The sequence below is a fragment of the Fringilla coelebs genome (assembly GCF_963513975.1).
Source record: "Fringilla coelebs genome assembly, chromosome: 2".
Taxonomy (NCBI): domain Eukaryota; kingdom Metazoa; phylum Chordata; class Aves; order Passeriformes; family Fringillidae; genus Fringilla; species Fringilla coelebs.
The window spans coordinates 103347517-103373124 of NC_140029.1; positions in this window are offsets into that span (position 1 = coordinate 103347517).

The following is a 25608-nucleotide window of genomic DNA, read 5'->3' on the forward strand; positions in this document are numbered from 1 at the left end:
AGAAGAGGTGCTCCAGCTCTCTGATAATTTCACCTCTGAAAGAATTTTGGGCTTTCACTAGGTTTCAGTACTTCAAATCACATTTGGAAGTGTGAAAATTGTGAAGAAAAAGCGTAATTTTTAATTGAATGAATTGTATGTATTGTATATGTATTTTAGTTGTCTATTAGTTTTCAGTCAGTGCCATGAGCCCTTTGGTCATAATAGTTCTTTGGTCTGACTGTATTAGAAGGTTTTTTCTTCACTGAAATTCAGATAAAACTTTCTGAGCTTCCTAAAAATATTTTTTATTATTCTGGCTGCCTTCAGCTCTTTGATGCAGATTTCAGTCTGAGGACCAACTCTTGCCAAGTAAAAGTAGAGAATGCTCTAAACTTATAGTTTGGGATAAAAATATGGAAACAACAAAGTCATCATCAATCAAAACTAAAACTTTTGGTATGTTCATCACAGACACACTCAGCTGTCTTCTGAGACTCATATATATGCATGAACATGCACATTCTCAGGTTAAAAATAATCTTTATAGAAAAAAATCAGAAATTGCTGGGACACAGAATTCTATTTATTTTATATTTTACTCTTCTGCTTGAACAGTTGCTATTTTTTAGATCCACATGAAGCAAAAAGGGATTGACTGAAATATGACTTCTACCAGAATGAAAGCATGTGGAGAATCATCTTTTGAAGCTGTATTTTGCTTCTTCATGAAGCGGTGGGTGAACAAAAATAAAATCTAAAAAACCCACAAAAACTGAAGCCTCTGTAGGACCCATCCATCTTTCATTTCCCTCGTACAGGAAATCTCCCATTTTCCAGAAATGACCCTTGTCATATTTTTAGGGCACACCTGTCTGGCCTGTCATTGCCCAGTTCTTGTGCTTGGCTTAATTTCTCTTCTTTACCATGTTTGCACTTGGCTACCACTGTGGCATCAACTCCTGTGCTGATTCTTCCATTTAAACATATTGTTTGAAAATGCACAACTGTTAGGGCGGACCACAGTGCAAATATTCTTAGAACAAGCAGTAACACCTAGAGGGCTTTTAGTCAGAATATTTTCCACTGTCTATTTATGGATTTTGCTCAATGGGTGATAATATCAGCATACACTGTAATATTCCCTGATTCTCTCCCTATGACTTTTGAGAAGTGTCATTGTAACTGGCATTTTGCTGACACATTCATGAATTTGTCCATTTTTCCTTCAAAGTATGCCTTCCCTCCCTGTCTAAGAAAGGATAAACAGCACTTCTGGAAAATATCTTTTATAACTTTCTCTCAGATTTATACCTTAATTGCAAATAGTCCTATAAGAACTGCTTATGGAAAAAATGGTGTCTAACAAATAATGTTTTTTAGGTTAAAATTCATTGAAACATTTTATTTGTCTAAAGGTTGAAATAAGGAGGCAAATACCTTCTCTGTAAGACATGATTTGTACAAAATTATTTTTCTGTAGAAGCTGGTTTCCCAGTTATAAAATAGTAGAAGTAGTTGAATACCCCATAGATATAAATGTATATATATATAACAATTAGTGGCAATCAGATATGAGAGTATCTTTCTGTACCTTCGGATTGAAGTACAAGTTAGTGGTTTCTGGACTGTGTCATTAGACTTTCAAATCAGAAATTATAATCTTTCTATTTTCTAAGTGCTAGAATAAATTTTTAAAAATAAGGAAAAAAATATATGATGATTGTGGGAAAAGAAACCTCAAGCACCCGTTTTGGACATATTTCTATAATGAGGAAAACAGAAATGAAGCTAATTTACCAGTAGTATCACTGTAATTCCCTATTTGCATTACCCTTCAATTAACTTTTCAGCACCAATTAAGTGAAAATCGATTGTATACCTTTTACTAGGGAGACTAGACTCAAGTATTGGGTTCGCCTACACTTTATGTGTGTGAATTCATAGATCTCAGATTGTACTCAAGGAAGACCTTTATTTAAGTTGTCAGAAGAAACATCCATGCAAATTTCATCAGCATGCTACTCAAGTCAGCATATGAGACCGTGTCTGGCAGGTAAGTCATTTACCATCCTGATTCTGTGGAGCTTTAATCACATCCTTTCCTTTCCACCTCCATTAGTAATATTCAATGCTGCTAGTACAGGTTCATAATTATTATGGTTCTGATAACAGTTAACAAGTGTACAGCAAACTGGTGATACAAATCTTCATCCACTTAATTAGCATTCCCTCCATGTGCCATTTGCATAGTGAGCAGCATCATTTTGACTTTTGGGGGTAATTTTTTGAGAGTGAAAAGGGTGTGATGTCTCAAAGCTACTTTTACATTACTTATTCAGTAGCAGTAGAAATCTGCCAATGAGTGGTGATTCTTCCAGTGGGATGGTAAGTCTGCTCCCTCACAAGAAGGTGCAGGTGATTGCAGAGTTGTGAATCGCTGTGGTGTGGCACATGGTCTGCTTTGCTTATTGGTAGTCTTCCTGCCTGGAATTGTGCTGCAGAACCCAGAAATAACCCAGCTGTCTTTATGTGCTGCCTTGCAGAAAAAGTGATGGCTTTGGGGCATAAAATGTCTAATACTTGACTTCCTTTCTTGATCATTAAATAAAAACAGATCTTCTAAGTTTCATCCCAGTTGCTAGACTAATAATGTCATTTTTATAAGAGAGTTGTTCAAATTAATGAATTTTGTATACATACAAATATTCTGATAAAGCTCTAAATGACAGTCTTTACTAAATAAAATGGGTCTTATTTAACAAGAGTAATCCATGAATAAAGTGATTATAGCCCTGTGGTTTGCCATGTGATTTTTTTTTCAATTACTCATCAACTCCTCTTTCAGTTGTTCACATCTCCCTGTAACAGCTTTCTCATGCAACTCATTCTGTTTTGGGAGGCAAGACCTGGGCAAAATGACTGGTTTTTTTTGACAGAAACTTTCTCCACTGATTTCAGTTTTTATAACATTGGCAGTGAAGGGGTTTTTGATTTACGTATCTCTTTACCATTACTCCTCAAATCAAAGATTAAACAATGGCAGTCAAATGAATATGCTTTGATTTTATAAGGGGAATATAATGCAGCCAATGAAATACAATTTTTCATAAATAACTTTTGAAGGTTTTTTTCTAAGTGCACTTGTACTGATAGCCTATCTTCCAGCAATTTTTCAATTGAATTGCATTAGTTTTGACTGTGTTTACCTGTTTCTCTCTGTTTGCTGCAAATAATGAGAGAATTAGTTAGCTGGCATGAATGCTAATGTAAAATTTATTTTACCTGTGTATTGCCAAATATTTGCAGGAATAAACTATAATTCATATATAGCATTATTCAAGGATGCAATCTCATTATAAAATTTTGGTTCATTAAATAAAATAAATAGATTTTCTCACTGTGTTTAATCAAATCAGCTGGACTTACAAAATATAAATGTTTAAAGCTGTACTTTAAAAGCTTCTTATTGGGGTTTGTACACACTATTTGTCAGATGACAAGGCAAGGGCTAATATGTGAATTGGATACTCAAATTAGTTTGTTTGGACCTATTTAATTAAATTCACACACAAAGTAAGTGTTTATTTACAGAAGCATATAAATAGAATTGAATTTGCTAACATATAACTTGTGTTTTGGGTAAGGGTTACAGAAGGAAACAAGTGCTCAGTGGCTACATAAAATCTATGGTAGGTCTGCAAAGCAGCCTGACATGCTGTGCCATGGATGGAAAAAAGAAAAAAAAAATGCAAGATGTAAAGCCATAGGAAAAGAAATTGATTGTCTCACCATATTTTGCAGTCCTGGTATATTGCTAAATTTCCTGAAAACTCTGGCTTTAGAACTGAATTATGAAAAGAAAACTCTCATTTATTTAAAGATTCAGTGGATTTTGTGTGCAAGAATAAAGCTCAGTTATTATAAGCCAAATAATAGTATTAAATGAAAAAAACCCCAAGGTAAATTGTTTTTGAAATCTCATTCTCTAAACTTGAAGATAAATATGTCATGGCTTGACAAATCATCCTTGATCTAGTAGTTTACTTGAAACATAATCATTACTCAGAAACTTGTTCATCTCACTATTTAGGACCTACAAGTATGAGTAAAAGCTATTTGTGTTGTTCCTTATGATTAGATCTGATTGTAAGGAAAATTTAATTTCATCTTGAAGCCTTTAATCAAAGCCTTTAAGCAAAGGTCATTCTTTGCTATAACCAGCGCAGTGGATGTGTGTGCACATGTGTATTTTAAAGGGATTGCCTTTGGTGCAGCAAACTTCTGCATATGAGTGCTGAGCCTGTCTTGATTGCTGAATTGAATGACTGGGGCATTTTCCTAGTTTGAGATGAAAATACAGAAGTTGTCACAGTAATGACTAACAAATATAGAGAAGCTGTCACAGTAATGAGTAACAAAATGTTCACTTTATATGGTGTTAACCATTCTAGTTTCTGTATCATTGTTTTCATAAGAAGTGGATAAGCACAAAAGCAGCAGTGATGTTATTTTTAAGTTATTTGTGGTGCCAAACACTTGCAGAAAGCAGAGAAAGCAGAGATATTTAAATATATCTTGAAATATACAGTTGGCTAAGAAAATTCAACTGTCAGCCAAAAATATTGTCCAGGACAGCTGCTGTCCTGAAATAAATGATGAAAAGATATTTGTTCCAGGTAGCTGCAACTGGATATGTGTTTCTGAGTCTGGCAGTTGGTAACAAGTTTTGCTTAAGTCTGTAGGATGAATAGCTTGAGTTTTCCTGTGTAAGAAATGCTCAATAGTCAGTAATTAATCAATTGTTTAATTGAATAGCTCACAACAGCATGAAAACCTTCACCCCATAAATTGTAAGGAAGGTGGAGTAAGGAGAGTCAAAATCAGAGGTGTGACCTGAAAGGTGTAAGAAGAAGCAAGCCTCAAATTTGCAATGGGCAAAATTCAGAGGCTCAGCTGGTCTCTGTGGATTGCTGCTGCTCTTCAGCTGAAGGAAAACAACTGAACATGGTGAAAGATCATCCAGACACAGGAACTTCATGTATAGAGCTGGTTGGGTATCTTGAAGGTCAATGTGGAAGGTTACAACACCCAGGAAGGAAAAACTGAGTTGTTTTTCATCCTGTCTAGGTCGAATTTTGGTCTTTCAGTTCTACACAGAAAACCTCAAACAAGAAAACAAATTAGTTAATGATACTGAAGTCTCAACTCTCACTTGAAGTCTGCTCTGCAAGAAGTTATTCTAATATATTCTAGCTGCTTCCCTTCCCTGAAGGCTGATAATGTCTGAGTCAGTAAAACCCAGTGAAACAATATGCTGTCAAACCATGAAGTTTTTTCAGCTGAAATTCTTCAGGAATTTTTTTTTCAACAAGCTCCTGTTTCAGGGAAGAGGGGATGTGGGGAGGGGGAAGGAAGTCCTGTTTTGACATTTTCCCTTTGAAAATTCCTGAAGGCAAATGTAATTACTCTGTCTGAAAAATGAGGGGGTGAGCTTTGCTTAATCTAAAGCCATAAAAACCCTTTTTGAATTAATATAAAGCAAAAGATAGTAAATACTGTCAATCCCTTACCCCCAGTAATTTCTTGGCACTTTTTCCATCTTGAACACAACAGAACTGTATTAGGCTTGAACACAATTAATTTTGTTTCATTTAATGAGTCCATTAGCTGGTATCAAATGATTCTGCTGCTAATGACACCCAAACTGAACAAACTGAAGCCTTTTCTGCTGTTCTGCCTCTGGTTTGAGTTGACTCTATCTACATCCCTTTAAAAATACAGTTTCAGTGATCTCTGCATTTAAAGAAAAAACATTCAGCACAACTGAATGCATGGGAAAGAGACAGGTAGTGAGACAATTAAATTGCTTCATAAAAAGAAAATTAAGTTAATTTAAATGGGAATAGCTAGGTCAGCTGTACTGGATGGATTTGTGATTTCCCTAGAAATCACTTCTGCCTACTTTTCCTGGTTTAGGGCAAATTTGGGAGAAAAAAAATTTGCTTTTTAGTCACACTGCAAAAGAATAGGCCTTTTATGACAAAGAATTATTTTTCTAGAATGTCCTTTTACCATTAAAAAATGAGGGGGCAGTAGTAAGGAAGGGTAAGTAATGACAATGAAATATGTAAAAGATTAGAGATGACCTGTATAAACTACTCAATATTAACTTAGAAAGAGCTTCTAGAATGACTAAGTCAATAAAAAAGCAGCTTACACTTCTACTTTAAAAGAAAGAAAAACTTCATCAGAAATCAAATTGAGCCATTTGAAAGCACACCTTGCTGGATGAAAAGTAAGAAGGGAGGTTCATTGCTGTCTTAACTCCTAACACTTATTTTCCTCCCACCTTCTTCTACCCATCTATCCTCTCTTCCTAGAAGGATTTCCATGTGTGTAATATTTTGCCATTAAAAATTATCTGAAGGCATCTTAATCCCAAATGTTTTTCATATTATTTAAAAAAGTATTATTTCAATTAAAATTACATGGAGTCCTCAGTCTGACCAAAAGTTTGTTAGAATTTTTGCAGAAAAGCTGTTTAAAGAAAGCATCAGAAAATGAGTTTAGTTGTGGTTTAGAAGTGTTGACATCATGAAGTTCCCTGGAGGATCCTGCATGACTCTTCTTGTGATGTTTGTTGATGGCATGTTGAGAAGGGTCCTGAGCAGAAGCAGAGTGTTAAGAGTTTTCATGGCTGAAAATAGAAAAAAGAAATTTGGCGTTTGCTTTGACTATGGGAAGAAGTGTTGCTGTGGCTTTTTTGTCTTGTTTTTTCAAAAAGGTCCTTCCTGTGTTATTTTAAGCTTTTCTACTACAGCTCTCAATTTTGAGTGCATAACAAAGGATTTGTTTTTTAGTAATGATGGCTTTTTCTCCCGAGAGAGCCTGCACTAAGTCAAACCTCGCAGATCTGCTGGCCCATGACCTACTTTTGCTAACAACTGCATACACAGTACACACACACTCCATGATTTGCAGTGCATTCATTACTCCTTTGATCCTGCTGCTGAGTGGTTTGGCCCAAACATCAGATTAATAAACAGAGGTCTGGGTCCAGCCGTATCCTAATGGAAAGCTACTCAAACCACTTGTTTCTGTCGACAGTACAGCACCAGCTACTCTGCCTGTGTGGCAGCCTGCCATCTCCAGAGAGTCATGATTGATGATGAAGTCCCACAGAGCTGAGGAAAAGCCTGAAGCTTTTGAGGAGATTAAAACAGTCTTTCAAGAAGTAAATAAGGATCTGAATCCAAACAAAAGTAAATGTGCCTTATGCAGCGGTAATTCCTGCTCTCTTGTGTGGCTGAAGCATGTGGACAATTCAGAGCTGTCCCAGTAAACATTTTGGATTATAACACAGAGACACACACACACCATGCCCATGAGGGGCAGTCTTTCAGGAAAGAACCAACATAGGCATAGTCAAATATTCAGCATTCCAAGACCCCACCTGCAGGATCAGTTATAGTGGATTAATGGTTTCTGACAGGTGTCAAAGTAGAGTGCCTAAAATTGTTTCAAGGGGTGGAAAAAGTGAGTAGGATTTCCAGGAGTGAGGCCAATGAATGCTTAAAACACATGTTCAGGGAAATCATTAGCTATTTGATGTTAGTTCACAACATTGGAAACTGCTGTTTTGGCCCATGTGTTTAGGTGGGAGTTCCCAGAGGTGGTGGTTGCAGTAATGCTGTCAGAACCACTGAGCAAAACTCCAGCAAAGGAAAACAGCCACAACAAGCAGAGGAAACAGCATCTGTCATGTCTGTGGCAAAATAGAGCTAATTTTTTACCCAAGTCACAAAAATACATTTATCCCTGCAATCTATAGAGATTATAAATTTAGGAAAAATCAATTTACGATTTTTTTTTCAATACCAAATTAATACAGTATTGTCTATTTGACACATGAGATCTAAGTACTTGCAAGTATGGTTATATTTTATATAACACAAGGGATAGAGGATATTTTATGTCTGAAAAGAAAACATCCAGTTATTCTGTTGTGAGCACAACTTTAAGGTATGGTTTTCTTTTCAAGTGGAATTTTTGGGGTCAGTGGAATGGACTGTGCTTGTGGAAATTTTCACCATTTTGGGGCAATAATGGTATTCTACATCATTATTTGGAGTCTACATGGCTTTTAGAGCACTTAAGGGTCAACATTTACAGAGAGAAAGACTTTCAATCTAAAGTCTAACAGAATGGAACTCTGTTATAATCAAAAGGTTTAGAAGTTACCCTCCAAAAGTCCATAAGTTACTCTATGAAAGGTATACACAGTAAACCCCAGACCCAATCTTTCTGTTTGCAAGATAAATCATTTTTTAAGAGCAGTGATGACCCAAGAGTTATTTTTCAGTATAGTAAATTCTAAGCCCTCAGTGAGGCCTCTGGTCTATTTATCTCATTTTATTAAGTCAGAAAGCATTGCTAGTGATGCAGTGTTTGACAGACATGGCTCCTGTCAGACATGAGTGCTGCTCTACCCTTTTATTTTACATGACAGCAAAGTTCCAGCTCTTTACCTCTTTTCAGAAAAGGCTTAAAAGTGAACTGAGAGTAGTACAGATTGTCACCTACCAGCATTTATTGATTAGTGAAATCTCTCTTTCATGAATGTAGTTTTCCCACTAATTCCTATGGATTATCATTTATTTTCCTAATTATTAAATTCTTATTTTCCTATTACATTTACCAGTTTGTACTTTATAAATGTTTACATAACTAATTTAGATCACACCCTTTTGCAAAGCTTTTCTTTGAAATCATAGAATGAATCAGAAAATCATAGAATTACTTGGGTTGGAAAAGATGTTTAATACCATCTAGATCCAAACCCTCTGCCAAGGGCAGAGACACCTTTCCACTAGACCAGGTTGCTCAGAGATCCATTCTCCTGGTCTTGAGCATTTCCAGGGATGGGGCAGCCCTAGCTTCACTGGGAAACCTGTGCCAGGGCCTCATCACCCTCACAATAAATAACTTCATCCTAATATCCAATCCAAATCCTGTTCTCCTTCAGTTTGAAGCCATTGCCCCTTGTCCTGTCCCTCCAGGCCCTTGTAAACAGTCTCTCTCCATCTTCCTTGTGGGCTTCCTCCAGGTAGTGTAAGGCCACAAATAGGTGACCCTGAAGCTTCTCTTTTCCAGGCTGAACAATCCAAATTCTCTCAGTGTATCCTTACAGCAGAGCTGCTCCATCCCTCATGTCATCTTGGGACTTGCTTCAACATGTCCATGTCCTTCCTGTGATGGGGACACTTGTTTTCTTTGAGTTTTCTTTCAGTATTTTCTACAAGTTCAATAATAGTCCAGTAAAATAAGTTTTCCAATAAAAATTATTACTTTGACATCAAATAATTTAATATCCTTAAAGGCCCAACTGATGTCCCTTTGTGGGTTCTCTTGGAATTAAGAGGTATCCATAGTAAAATACATTCCACTGGAATACACTGTTCAGTTTACAGAACCAGGAGGAATCTATCAGCACAGCATATCTGGATGTCTAAGTAAATGTTTCCATTCATTTGGTATAGCCAAAGAAGCATTAGAAATATGATAAAGAATAAAAGACATGCATTGTTGGTAAGTAGAAGCTTTATCCAAGCAAGGGAAAAAAAAAACCCCAAACAGCAGGACTTACACTCTATGTGCACGTGACCATCGATGTATAAGAAGCAGAGGTACACACTTTATAGTACAGAGTACAGAGCATATAAGTTTATAATCTCATTGCATGGGGGAAAACCAAGAACTGCTAAAGTGTAACTAGGTAACTCAGATTTAGTCAAAGGATATAAACCAGGTCACTCTGAAATGAGGCTGACAGGAAATAGTAGCATTTAGGTTCTGAAACCTAAATGAACTAAAAAATTATTATATCCTTGGCAAACTTTAATATTTTCTCCAGGAAACAAACTAGTCATAGTCTGGAGTTTCCTAGAGTGAAAGCAAACTATGCGAAACCTGATTGTAAAGAGGCAAAATGAACTTCAGCAGAAGCATGAAAAGCTGCAAGTGCTGAACCCAACCATGAGTTATGCAGGAAAACAATTGGAAACCTTTATCTAAATCATAATTCAAACAGGCCATGTCCTTGAAAAAATAAGTTTTGTTAATGAAGAGATACAAAAATTTCCAAGCTGTAGTTAGATGCGCCAACTGCTGTCTAATATTGAAAAATCCTGTTCCAAGACAAAATAAGAAACAGGACTAGATAGGCACTGCTATTAATGCCTGTGTGATGTATTTGACAGGAAATTAATCCTGACCCCTGAAAACAGACAATTCCATAAAGATAAACCCTTATTAAAAGCATTGGGATATTGGGTTTTTTCTCATCCTGGATCCTTATCACACAAGCACATCTGAAGATATTCCTTTCCTTTAAGATGGCAGTTAAGAAGACCAGGTAAAGAAACCAGTACAACACACTCAAAATATTTTTGAGATCACACCTAGGATATTTATTTAGCAAAATTTCTGCTTTAGAAGGAAGACACCCTGAAACCATTAATTACAACTTTGTATTACAGCAATGTACTTTTTACATTAATTACAAACACCATAAATTACAACTTTCTTCAAGTCTTAGTTGTAATACAGAATTAGTTCAATCTTTTCTTCACTTGAGATATATGTATGTTTCAGTTTTACTTTCCCATGCTGACCATAAAAGAAAATAAATAGCCAATTTATACTAACATTTCTCTGCTTTTATTTCTGTATTGTCTAGCACTGAACAAATCAAACAGGTCTTAATACCACAATTTAAAGTCACATAATCTCTTACATGATATAGAGTCAATTGAAGCTGGTTTTGGAAGCAAAGCAGAAACAATAATAATAATACCAGTAAAATACTTATCAGATTAGCTTGTTTCATTCATTTTTAAGTTCACCAGACAAAATATTGCCACCGTCCTTAAACATTGCATTTGTTTTCTCAGAACTTCATGTAAACTATGATGTAACCTGCCACAGGTGTTGAAACTATTTCAAATGCTATTTCACATTGTTTTAAAAAGTTAGCTTGCCTGTAAAGTGCTTTACTTTCTATTGTCAGCTGTAAAAAACCTTAATCTCAGACTATACAAAGAACTTGTTGAGTAGCTGAAGGTTTATTCCAAGTTCTCTGTCTTGCTGCTGGGCACAGTCAGGAAAGGATATATGCTAAAACAGGTCTATAACAACCTTTCTGACTTGTTATGAACACTCTTAAGATTTTGTATAGATGTAACTCTTTTTTTCTGCTTCTGGTCTTTGCTTCCAGTCTTGCATAGTTTTTTCTCTCTTTGCTGTTTGCATTCTCTCTATTACCAGTGTTCATACCTGCTTTGTACTTTTTTCTTGAAGTATTTCATTTAATGTATAAGAATGACCTTGGAAATTAAATTTTCAATTTTAAATTTGCTCATCAAGTATTCCTCAAAATCACTTTGAGACTGAGAGACTGGCAGAAGACTTTCAGACTCTATCTAAAGGTGAAAAGGAACATTGAAAGAGTTCCTGCCACCTGGCAAGTTTAATTTGCATATTTATCACTTGGTTTCAATATCATTTTATAAACTGTTCAATTTTTTTGTATCAGAAGCCTTCCTAAGAGGATTTCTTTATAACCTTCTCTTAGGAATGACAGTGACAATGATATGTGGCTGAATGTGCATAGGAAGGTTCAGTGGTTCAGTGAGAACACTTAAGGGAGAAGATGCACATCAAAAATTCTCCTTTGAGTCCCTTTACCACTCCTTTCAAAAGGAGTCCTACTTCTTATAGTCACGTACATTTTAAAAGTTTAATTTATGATAGCATAATTTATTAATACTATGGAGAGAAAGCTGGATGTCCCAGGCAAGTGGTCCCTTGGTTGCATTAGATAGTTCAAGATGAAGTGAATATTCCTAAGGATCTTGCTTAGTCCAACAAGTTATAACCTAGGTTGCTGAAATTTGTTGAGCAGTTTGTTGTTCAGAGGCTACTGAAAGTCATAGAGTGGATGGAAATTGAGCTCAGTAGTTATCAATGTCAGCCACTCACTTTTATTGTAGGGATGCAATAACTGGAAAATTAGTCCTTCATTTAAACTGTAGAAAACTCCTGAAGTGCATTGGGAAGAGTGTGGCCAGCAGATTCAGGGAGGTGATCCTGCCCCTCTATTCAGATCTAGCGAGGCCACATCTGGAATGCTGTGTCCAGTTCTGGGTTCCACATTTCAAGAAACACAAGGAGATACTGGAGAGGGCCCAAGAGAGGCCACAACGATGATGAGGAGTCTGGAATATCTGTCTTACAAAGAGAAATTGCAGGATCTGGGCCTGGTTAGTCTGGGGAAGAGAAAACTGAGAGGGGGTCTCATTAACACATACAAATAACTTAAAGGTGCCTTCCAAGAGGCTGGTGCCAGACTCTTTTCAGTGGTGCCCAGTGGCAGGACGAGGAGCAATGGCCATAAGCCAAAACATAAAAAGATCCACCTCAGCTTGAGGAAGGTGTTAGAGCACTAGAACACTGCTCAGGGAGGTAGTGGAGTTTCCCTCCCTGTAGATATTCCAAACCCATCTGGACATGTTCCTGCGTCACCTGCTCAAGGTGACCCTACCTGGGCAGAGGGTGCTGCGATCTGGTTTTATTACAGAGGAGTAAAGAGAACTAATTCTCTGTGAATAAAATGGATCCAACCCAAAATGGTCTGAATATGCCCCAAAACAGGTGAAACAAGCGAGGTTAGATCTGGATACCAAAAAATTGATATATTTCATTTACTAGTGAAAGAAGCAAAGAGAAAGAAAGAAAAGAAGAAAGAGAGAAAGAGAGAAGGAAGGAAGGAAGGAAGGAAGGAAGGAAGGAAGGAAGGAAGGAAGGAAGGAAGGAAGGAAGGAAGGAAAGAAGGAAGGAAGGAAGGAAGGAAGGAAGGAAGGAAGGAAGGAAGGAAGGAAGGAAGGAAGGAAGGAAGGAAGGAAGGAAGGAAGGAAGGAAGGAAGGAAGGAAGGAAGGAAGGAAGGAAGGAAGGAAGGAAGGAAGGAAGGAAGGAAGGAAGGAAGGAAGGAAGGAAGGAAGGAAGGAAGGAAGGAAGGAAGGAAGGAAGGAAGGAAGGAAGGAAGGAAAGAAAGAAAGAAAGAAAGAAAGAAAGAAAGAAAGAAAGAAAGAAAGAAAGAAAGAAAGAAAGAAAGAAAGAAAGAAAGAAAGAAAGAAAGAAAGAAAGAAAGAAAGAAAGAAAGAAAGAAAGAAAGAAAGAAAGAAAGAAAGAAAGAAAGAAAGAAAGAAAGAAAGAAAGAAAGAAAGAAAGAAAGAAAGAAAGAAAGAAAGAAAGAAACTGGGGACAGGGAGAGTAACAGAGATTAAGCAGAAACATATTACCCTTCCAAGGTCCCCAATAACGTCTCATATTATAATTATATGTTTGTGCAGGTGGGAACACACGGGTACCTCCCGGCAGGGGGACAAGTTTGGCACTGTCCCTTGCAGGACTGCAGATCTGTTCCATCACGTAGGATCTCCTGCAGTGCAGGGTCTGGGGACCCCTTTGGTGGGGGGCCCTTGGTGAGCCATGGCACCCCCTCAGCTGTCCCTGACGTGGTTGTCCCTCACACAGATGTGGCTTCCAGGGGTGGGAGGCCCCACAGCTGGGCCAGTCTGCCCGGGGGAGGATGGGTGTTCACTGCATATGGCCAGAGGCCGTGCCACACTGCCAAAACCTCTCCTCCTTCCCTGCCTTGGTGTAGGGATCTGTGGGAGCTTGGCAGCAGAGAAACCTGGGGCTGGGGCTTCTACCCCAAAGGTGCTGGGCTGGGCCCTGTGGTGGATGCTCTTCCAGATGCTCCACACGGTGGTGTCATTTTATCTCAATTTGCCTTAGGTGGTTTAACCCAGTTCAGGGTTTTCAGTCAGGAGGCCCATCCAGGGTGGGCTTTGCTGCTGCAGTGTTGTTGTTATACTCCTTTGCTATAATAGGCAAAAGTCCTTCATAAAGATGTTTAAGCCATAAACCACAACATTTCAGTCTCCAACAAGAGAGATTGGAATTTATGCTCTCCAGAGGTCCCTTCCAATCCCAATCATGGGGTGATTCTGTGAAAACACTCAGAATAACACAAGGTTTAGGATTTTATAAATACATCCATAACCAAATACCCAGGTTTCAGATAGCATAAGTTATAAATATTGTGACAATATTTTGAAAAAAGGACAGGGTTTTTTTTAATTGGTGAATCACACTGAAAAACATTTCCAGCTATTGTATTTTGAATACACACGTGGATAAGAGCTGCAAATTTGTACCAGACAAATGACTAAAAGGCCAATGCATACAAATGGATCTTTGTGCTAAGATGAAATTTAATCAATATTTTAAAATGGCAGTAGCTCAGCTAAGACCGAAGTTGTAATGGAATGCAAAGAGATCTCCAACTTTAAAGCTTTGGAAAAGAACCATATCAGTTTAGTACTTGACATCACTAAGTAAAACATAATATCAGCATTATGTTACCTTCAAAAGAATCCTGAATTTCAGAAATTTATGTCTGCATTGAACCATGAAGTCTTCCATTTACTTTTTAGTGTTATTTGATGCCTTTGCTGATGTACTAAGGTGAAAAGTTTACTTGAGACTGTGAGGCCTCATACTGAAACAATCTGGAAGGACTATCTTTTGAGCTGAACAGTACAGCTATATATTTCTTTGATTTTGGAAAAAGGAGAAAAAAGGCAAAAATGAAAACAAGCAAACCAAACAAAAAACAACCACAAAAAACCCAGGGGATAGATTGCAATTGCAACCTCTGTTGCAATTTCATATATTTTTTTTCCTAACAATTTAGCTTAGTGGATATCAAGATACAGAATGGAATTTTAACACTCCAGAACACCAGAGCTGCTTCCCTGGGTTAGAGGGTACATCAAGAACGGGATGTGCCAGGGAGTTGCTACTCTGTGCTGGCACATCAGAAGTTGGGTGTTGCCAACGTTATTGCAGGAAAGTGTGATTATATTAGGAGAGCTGAAACAGCTAGCAGGGAAGGTGAGAACTGGGAACAAATACTTCCTCTTAAATGTAAGTCCTTTTTTATACCTGCTTTATGGAATATCATGTGGCAGAAGATGTCTTTGGGACAGGAAGAACTGCTGATGACAGGTTGTAACTGTGCACATAAATATTCATGTTCATGTACCAAGGCAGGGATATAATTATCAGTCAAGTCTACTGGAAAAATCATTGATTATATTAAACCACAGCTTTGAAAAACTTTTAATTTTTACAGGCTTTATACATACTTTTGCTTTAAAAATCAACATTTTTTGTTCTGCTCCATCCTTCTCCTTTCCATTTCCCTGCCATTGTTGTTTGCTCCTTCTCCTTCTGTTTAAGAAAAGATCCTGCAGGAAAGATAAGATGATGGTTGCTGTCTTGTGTTTCTTCAAGGAAATAATTAAGGAAGACCACAATTTTACCACTCAGATAAGCACAACCTCATAAGAGCTCCACCATGTATCATTTTTAAAGCATTACAGAGAACCTATAGGTTGTTATTTCGGAAAGCAATGGACATAGGTGAAAAATAAAGGACATAGGTGAAGCAGTGACCATGATTTAACTAGGACTAATATTAAAGTTTTTATAAATTAACTTCCAGTATCAAGCACAACAGAACAATAGGATCAAATTAGTGCTGATATACTATGCTGCAGTTTTGTGCAGTCCATTTGCATTTCAATGGAAAACTGGAAATAGGTATTCTGAAGGATGCAATCAGATAAATTGCAAATGCACACATTTCATGTCTAAGGGTTTCCTTTTCACAGCAAATTGTTTTCCGGCTTGGAAATTCCATACAAATTAAAAAACACCAGGTTGCTCTGGCAAAGGGATCTATCAGATATTTCAGTGCATGGTGATGATCAGTCGAGTTTAAAAAGTAACTTTTGTGTATGCACACAGGAGAGGGATGAGCAAGGCTGCTTTCCCCCTGCTCTGGGGCTGTGTTTTGGATTCATGCTGAAAAAAGAGTTGATATCACAGGGCTTTTTTAGCTTGCACATGGTCAATGCTGCTCCTCACACCACCCCACTAAGCAGTGGGCTGGTGGAGAACAGCAAGCTGAGAGGGGACACAGCCAGGACAGCTGACTCCAACTGACCACAGGGTGCCAGTCTCAGCTTATAAAGATCGGGGAAGAAGAAGGAAGGGGGAACATCTGGAGTGATGGCGTTTGTCTCCTCAAGTCACCATGAAGTGTGGTGGAGCCCTGCTGGGAATGGTTGAACACCTGCTCACCCATAGGAAGGGGTGACTTAGTTCCTTGTTTTGCTTTGCTTTCATGCACAGATTTTGTTTTCCCTATTAAACTGTCTTCAGCTCTGTCTTTATCTCCAGCCATGATTTTTCTTCACTGTGGGGGAGGGAGCAAGTGGCTGTGAGGGGTGGTGGGGCCAGACCACGACATCATATGAGGCACAATGTGAGATTCCAGTCTGTAGGTGCCTCAGACTTTCACAGTAATCAGTCTTTACCAGGCTTTTTGTGTTAAACTTGGTTTCTGCCAGCTGAACCAAAATCTCACACATTAAATGTAGTTAGCAAACTACCTGTGACCAAAGACAACTCCTGGCTTATTGAGCACCACGTGGTAGGCTCTGGGAAACCTAAGACACCCTCTTAATTTATGCAGAGGGATTTCAACTTACTGCTGTTTTTGATAACATGAACATCACTTCCCCATATTAGATGTTTGAGAGCAGTGTCATGTTTCCCTGCCCTTCGTGGCATTTCAACTCACATGAAAAGCTTGAACATTCATATGACACACAGAATTATGAGGACAAGTTATCCATTCTCTTTTTAGTATAGGATTTATTCATATATAAATGTATGTATATACATAATTGGAACTGACCTGTAAGTTTCATTTGTTCTACTATGTCAAATATTTGCAAAATATCAAATATAAGTATCTTAATAGCTTACATTTTTTTATTAAAACATTAATTGAGACCATGACTCCAGAGGTTAATATCATTATTTGACACTATTATTGGTACCAGGTTTAATAGACTGCAGCATTTTTCTTGCACCTTAAATTAATCTCAATCATATCTTAAAAATCTCAGCTGTGGAGAAATTACAGCTTATGAAAGAGGATAAAATTATTTTTTGGTGGAAACCACTATATTTTAAGAGTCATAGAGGAGTTTATTTTGGAAAGAATCTTTGGAGGACAACTTCCCTTATCTTCTGAAAAAGGCAGGGCAGGCTTAAATGAGTGCATCATGCCCCAGGGTTTCTGCCTGGGTCAAAGCCTTTAGCACGCCAGTGCAACCAGTGCAGTTTGAAGGTCTCCTGGTCATTGGAACATCATTCATGTTAACTAGGAAGCAAAATGTAGTCTCCTCCACCTCCTGTATCCACCATGAAATTGGTTACTTCAAAGTAACAGAAAAAAAAATGAAAATAAAATGAAGTAATAAAATATGAAATGAAAAAAAAAAAGTGAAATTAATACAAAAAATATGAAGTCTCGTACTATTCTTTGGTTCTCACTTCTGGCTCACCCATCTTGTGAATGCTCAGTTAACTGCATGCTCCTTAGAGACAAGTTTTAGATTTGAAAAGCCCACCAGCATGCTCTGAGCATGGGTTTGGACTGGTGACCTCTGGACCTTGCAATTTAAATTATTTTCACTCTATACATTTAAGAAAAGTTTCCTTATTTCTATACATATGAACAGAGAACAGGAGGATCTACAGCAAAAAAAAAAAGTCTAGTGATGCTATTATTATCTTATTTGAAGGAACACATAAAATTTACAGTGAAAAATGTTTTGCTACAACATTTTTGAACTTAAAAGGGATTTATTATGATGCATTTTTTGCAAATGTAAAATAAAATCTTGGTTTTTATAAGATTTTAGGGTATTCCTGTCATGCTTTGTCGTTAACTGCAAGTTTTGTTCTGGGTCTCTGTAATGTATATACTTGTTTATTAAAGGAGACATTAACTCCAGTGATTTTTTATTGTTTTCTGATGTGAATCCACCAATAAAAAACAACGACTCAAATTATTGACATTTTCCAATGAAATTTTGTATAAGATACCAAAGTTCAAAACTTCATGCATGAAAATTGTGTGGATTAGGACACAAAAAGGAAAAGCTTACTTTCATTACAGTGCTAGGCATAGAACAGATCCAAACCTCTTTCCTTTTTGTCTTCCAATCTACTTTAATGAATCAATGCAACAAATAGCATTAAGAACATGATTTTCCTCCTAGGCAGAGAGGTTCCTCTTCTGTAATTGTATCCAATCGTCAAAGTGAAAAGTGGTGAGCACAGCTGATGTGAGGAAAGAAAAAGAATGATAACAGCTGAAGATAGATGGATAGTTCATTTAGAATGGGATTTTTCAGATTTTTTTGGACAGCTTATTTTTGTCTCCTTTTGGACAGACTTTTCCACTAGATGGATGTGAATAACTTCTGTGTCGTTTTTGTTGCTGAGCAACAGCCTGAGAGATATAAAAAGATGAGCCTATAAAAGCAAAGTTATAGTAGTAGAAGCCAACCCAGAATTTGCATATTTCTTGTATAGTTTTTAAAATACAGTATAATTATGTCAATCCTCCTCATTTTGCTAGTTAAAATGTTTGTCAACCAATCAGACTTAAAATGAGGGAGACAAAATACCCATATGGCATTTGTGTAAGGCATGATTATTTCATCCAGAGTGGAGGGATCCCCCTGGTATGGCTCTGTTCAAGCTCTGCCTGAAGATGGAAATTGTCTTTCAGCTGTTTTTTCCTTGCAGCAGGGATGTATGTTACTGCCTGCCAGAGGGAAAGTCCTTCCTCAGGGTTGGCATCACATGGTACAAGGCCCAACATAATGCATTTCTTGAAATATGCACTCCTCAGAAACATCTTGTGATACAGGTGCTGGTATTGAAACCAGCACCTGATTTGGCTCCATTGCCTCCATGTCCTGACCTTGTCCACATCACTTGGTTTGCACCAGGGAAATTTATTGTGAAGGAAGATGGCACTGCTAAGAAAGTCTGAGGATGCTGTACTTATTATGGGAACAGGTTGCAGGTACTGAAAGAAAAATTGCTGCCCTGGTCAAGCAGAAAAGCTGGGTCCCTTTCAAGTGATTTATACTCTCTTTTATTGTGTCCACCAGCCCTACATTTGAAATGTCTAAAGCCAGACCAGCAGCTGAACACAGCTCTGCAAGATACAGCTCATGAAGACAAGAGGGATGCTAAGCCTTCTTGTCAGCATTTAGCAACAGGTGACAGAGACAGTGAAAGAGATGCTGACAGTGACAGAGAAAGTAGCATCAATCTGCCACACTGAACAAGAAATTGGAGAGTCTCCATGAACTGATTTAGAACTGGTGTTAATTTTCTGGAAGTGCTTGTTTTTATTTCTTGGGGTAATTAGCAGAGAGCACTTTCTCTTCTCAAGCTGTCTTCCCTTCAGCAAGGTTTAAAAAGCCGCATCAGTCTCATCTTTAGGAAATGTTACTCAGTTTTGCTAGAATAGAGTTCCTCTAGTAAAAAGCCTTTCGTTTTACAGACCTGGCTGTTATTAAAACAAAATATGTAACCAGGCCCTTCTCCTCCTAGTATCTGAAATGATTATTTAGTCCTGTAATTTTCTAGTTGGGATGTTGCTTTGTTGAATTCTCCATATGTAATCCATATAATTTAATTTTCACTGGCATAAAATGAATTGAGATGCACAAACAGAACACATTTGGGCTAATATGAAGATCCCTGGTTTTAGAGTAGGTGTATTGGATAGATTTTTATAGTCTCATCTTTCTTTGATCCTTTAAAACAATGTTTAAAAAAAAAAAGAAGCGAACGGCAGTATTTTACTTTTCCTCCTTCCTCACATAATGTCTCTTACTGACACAATTGTTCCATGACATTTTTAAAACAGCACCAAATCACAATAACCAATTTATACAGTTCCTCTTCTCCAGTCAATGCACGGCTGCTGCCCTTTCAGTCATACCAATAGAAATCCATAATCTAGAATGCTTTGTTTCTCCTCAGTTGCATTAATATAGACAGAGAGAGAGGGAATCTCTAGAGGATAAAATGCTGAAGTTCAGACAGAAGTACAACAGCAAGTTTCAACTGCACCTTCTAAAGGAAGTGAAGATTATGTTTTCCAGTCTTTGAGAAACTTGGAAAGGGAGAAACTTTTAATATATTTTACTTGAGTGCTGCTTAGGCATGCATGTTTTAAAGGAAAAATCACCAGGATGACAAATTTGAACCAGGAGTTCAGGCTGTTTCTGTGACTGAAGACAGTGCACAAAAATGAAAGAACAAATAAACATGTAAGATATTACTTGGAAATCTGGGTTTGCTTCTTCAGATTCTGTGCGCTTGCACTGTAGTATTATGAATTTAGGAGGGAATGCAGTAGAGTTGGTGTGTAATTTGAGGTGTAAATTAAAAGTTTGGCACTGTCCTGAAAGATGACCAAGATGCCTGAGTGAGCACTGATATTATCCAGTTTTTAATTCCTCTGGTACAGAGAATTTAAAAGTTGGAGAATAGATTATTTTGATCACTAGCTCACAGTGTTAATTAAATTGACTGCATGTATAATAAACAAAGAGTTCAATGTTCATAAAAATTTTATATCCAAATTTATGGACCTTTTGTAATTCAGAGTGCAGATTCATTCCATTCATTCTGCTCAGATGAGGAAGTTGCAAAAAGCACCTCATTAGGAAGGTCCCAGTATTGTATACAATGTCTCATTGGTTCTTGCATCTCTTTTCTGATGCAAGTTCTGTACTTTTTTTAGGCATGTACAAGACTGTGAGTGGCTGGTGCAACAGTATTTTCATATGTTCTCTGGGATCCTCTCATCCAGTTGTAAATATTTTCTGCTAATCAAGAAACAACAGCAGATATCTTGTTTGCTCAAATGCAGGGGATCAACCTTGGGAAAGTGTCTGGTAAAAAAATTGAGAAAAGAAATAGTGAGGTGTCATCTTGCCCTTTGCTTTGTGGTGTTTCAAATTGTTCACCATGCAGCCAGTGTGGGCTAAATGTTATGGCAGATGGCTGGAACACATATAAAAACAGTTGATTCATACAATTATGTGATTTTACAAACTTCACTGGCAGTAGGTTTAGGAAAGAAAATAGACAAATGGGTTCATAGGAGGTGGCACAGATCTGTGGACTGAGTTTGAGGATTTGACATCAAGCTGTATTGTATTAATTAGGTATTTTGGTAGCAATCTGAGCAGATGTTATGCAGAAATCTTATACACTGCATTGTTGATGGCAGGACCTGAAAAATAAGAAGGGAGCAGACTTTAAGTCAAGGTCCAGACCACTTCAGAAATTTGTCAAGTAGTCTTGAAAGATCAGGTTTGGAGAAAGAGAGTAGGGACCTCCAGGTTTTAGGAGACAAGTTATCCTTTCCTCTTGCCTTTTATGACCCCTGAATCATTCCTACTCCAGTGAAATCATTAGGATAGGATGCAAGCATCCAAACACTCCACATATCTGGATATAGATGTAATTATGAATCATAATCTTATTCCAAGAATTCAATCCAGTCCCTTTAACTTGAGTCACCTTTTCAACCGTGTCACTGCTAAGGATTTTCACCTGTTTTCACTCAGTATTAGAATAATCTCCTAGAATTACAGACCCTGGATTAGATTCTGAGGAAAAAAAACCCACCAACAGATTAACTACTAAAACATCTCACAAGATTCTGGGTGGGATCTTTCTTTAAAATGTTGAGATGAAACAGCATGCAGGATAAATGATATATCAATTGACAGAAATTTTCAAAATCAGTACAACAGCTATCAGTTTCTGTTTTAAACTGAAGAGTTTATTCTTTTGCTCTAGAGAATTCAGGTTTTACATAATTTTGTCTTTCTAATGTCAATCAAGTTTAAGGTAGAGTCCGGTAGTTTTAGTGGCTAATTCTCTTAGCTTGCAAACATTTTTCAGCACTTTTGTGTTAGTCCAACTGTAGGGTTGTGCTTAATAAGTGCCACAATAAACTTCAGCCTTTCTTGGAATGTATAAATAGATAAAGGGAATATAACTCACTGAAAAAAACCATTCTGGTTGATGTCAACAATTGCTTAGTAGGCTTCATTATGAGCTTATTTAAATCACGTATTGCAGAGTAAACCTGAATTTTTTTTGTTAGCTAAGTGGATCTGTCTAATTACTCTTCCTAAGTGAATGCAACTGAATTCTGTGGCATTCTTCAGAGAACTTCCTCCTTCTGCATTTGCATTAGAGTTGCCATGGACAGCAGTGTATGTTGCTACCAGTCATTATTCATCTTCATTTTTTTTTGAGCTTCCTGCTAAACAGCAGTTGGCTCTATACAAGCAGCTCTAATCTCAGCTGGTTAAAATTTAAGAGCAAGCTACCTGTCAGTTTGAAAAAAGAAAATAAAATACTTTGGTTTACCTTCTGCTTAACTGTGAATACTTTTGCTGCCTTGTAGTTTCAGTGGCCCATTTTCCTAAACAGCTCATGCTGATTGTAATCACTCCTCTTAATTTTTCCCAGATGTATAGAATAAGAGGAGCATAACTTAAACTGTAGGTGCTCCCCCCCCATTGTTTTATAACAGCTTGTGGAAAGATTGGAAAGCTCCTCAAAAAAGCAGGGGAAGTCTGTGTAACCTCTGTGTAGTCTCTCCCCCATCTTCTCCCACCTTACACATGCATATATTATTCATATATGTGTATATAGACAGGTTATTTTATATGTCCACCAAAAAGTAAATGTTCAGATAATATAAGCTAGTCCATAAATACTTTAAACAAATTTATTTTTTATAACTGAAGTCCATTGGTTCTAAAGACCTTAATGTTTTATACTGTCTGAAGTACTATCTAGCATTTAAACAATAAATTTATAAGAAAAGAGAAATCAGATTTTTTCATGGAACTTCAAAATTACATAGAAGCATGTAATTTTCTGACTAAGTGTTCTTCACAGTGTCTTAAAACTGTTTTCCTTTTCAGTTTGTTTCTATTTAGTAAAGAAAAAAAAGATATAATGATTCTCACAATTTTTTTCTAACTTTTTAATTACTTATGCTTTACCTTTTGCCTCCTAATTTGTAGAACAATAATAAAAAAATCCCAAAACTCACAACTGTTTGATGAAAGGATCTTCAAAGAATGCTAATAGAAAGAAAGGGGGGGAAGGGGGTGGGGGGGGGAAGACTCACACCAGTCTTTTGGGGAAGTATTGTCCCAAAATTGCACTTAAAAAATAAATCCTCTTTCAAAAAAGGTGCTTTTTTCACTTTTGTAACCTGAAATTCTTTTTCCATCCCCAACCAACAGAACTTAACATGTTCACAAAAATAAGTACTGTCATCCTGTTGTGATGAGAAGCTCTGAGGACATTATTTTTCATCAGTTTCAGTGCTGCACTATACTGAATGCTTTATTTTTACTTTAAAAACTCTTTAAAGGATATGCTTAAATATAAGTTTCTGGTTTCAATTCCAGTAATGTAGTGGAACTTATTGCTGTAATAGCAGGGTTTATTGCTGCTCACAAATGGCATGATGACAGCAAACACTTCACTGCTAGAACTGAAATAAGCCACACTCCTTTATGCACTTAAATTTAAGTACATGATTTAGTCAGGAAGCCCAGCACCTAGGGAGCATCCTTAGCTTCTGTGCACTTGCTGCCTGCATAAAGTAAACCTGGAGCTCTCCAGCACAGCATTGCCCCTGTTGGTAATGGGCCATAAGCACTGTACTGAGTTTCCAGGTCTAATCTAAGAGGAGAGGCTTTGTCAGGTGGAACCCAGAATGCTGCTTAGAGGAGTGCAGCCATGGGAAATGGGATGGAGGGTGGTCACAGCTGCCCCCTGATCCCTCAGTGAAAAGCAGACCTGCACAAAACGTGGTCTAGGAGTGACACAAATAGTATTTAACATCTGGAACTGCAGACCAGTGCAGGAGCAGAAAAGTATAAAGTGTGCTATCAAACACATGAAAAATAACCTAAAGTGAATTCTAGACCAAGGAAGAAATAGTGATGAGCTGGAATGTCCTGCCAGCAAAGGATGCTGAAAACTCTGCCCATGCCATCTCTGAGCACAGCATGAACCCTCCTGACCTTAGGGCATAGAGGAGCAGTGCCTGGGTGAGCATAGCTCCAGTAGGAGTGAAAACTAAGACATGTATAACACTTTAAACTGCATTGATTTGCTTGCTTTTCTTTTTTTTTTTCTTTGTTGTAGCAATTACATTAGGCTCATAATCCTTGATTTATACTAATAATATTTCAGTCATACTAACAATAAATTCTTGGCCTGATATGCATATTTTTAGATATATAATGTATGCCTTTCTCTTTGCATGCAATCTTTCAAAAACAAGATGTGAGCATAATAACAATGAAGAATTGGATTGCTTGTAGGAATTCTGGGTATTACCAGAAAAAAAAACTAGTGCTTTGCTGTACTGAAGGCAGCATATTTAATGGTGCAGAATTCTTTCTTTAGAAGATAAATAACCTCAGGACTATGTCAGCAAGCAGAATTCCTATTGATCTGATGTTTTGCTCAAGTGGAGAAAACACTTAAAAGAAGCAACTCTTCCAGACCAAATTTGAGTTGCACATCCAGTACATTTGATCCTGAAGAGGGTTTATCTTCTCCCTAGACACTCCTGAGAGACTGGCTTCTCTAGCTATCCTGTAAAGGTATTCCCAACCATCAAACTATTTAATTCTGCTATCTCTAATAGTCTTAAGGTCCACCATCCTCCTTAAAAGCCTGCAAATCACCCATCTCCTGGTTCTTTAAATGTGAGCAATATCTGTATTTTTTAAGCCTTTGGTACAACGTCAGCATCATTCTCTTTCAGGTTGTAAGGCGTATTTTCCACAGCTTTTTACTTTTTGCATGTTTTTTTTTTTTTTGTCTTCCTCTCTTGACTCATGAGTTTATTCTATTCTCACTTCATTGTGGTTTTTTTTTTTTTCTGATTTTCAGGATAAAAAATTTCCTACTCTATACCGTTGATTAGTCCTGCTTTTTTTTGTCTGTGTGTTGGCAGATACCTACACTTCTGGAGTTGTCAGTGCAGCTTTTCTTTTCTGTTCCATCCTGTCATCAAAAATTCACCACGTTCAGACGTGTTATTATTCAGAAGTGTTATTTCAGAAAAATATGGTATAATTCCTACCTCTGCATTTTCTTGACTTACTGATTATCAAGGCAGATCAAATTAACTGTCCATGAAATCACAGAACCATGGAATCATTTGGGTTGGAAAAAAAACTTTAAGAACTTCAGGACCATTAGCCCAGTGCTGCAAAGTCCAGCACTAAACCACATCCTTCACTGCCACATCTGCACACTTTAAAAATATCTTCTGAGATGGTGACTCCATCACTCCCCTGGGCAGCCCCCTCCTTGAAAAGGCTTTCCATGAAGAGCTTTTTCCAAATGTCAAATCTACATCTCCGCTGACACAACTTGAGGCCATTTCCTCTCGTCCTTTCACTTGTTAATTGGGAGGAGGCACCAACCACCACCTGGCTACAACTTCCCTTCCCTTCTGACCATTCCTCCTAAGCCTCCTTCTCTCCAGA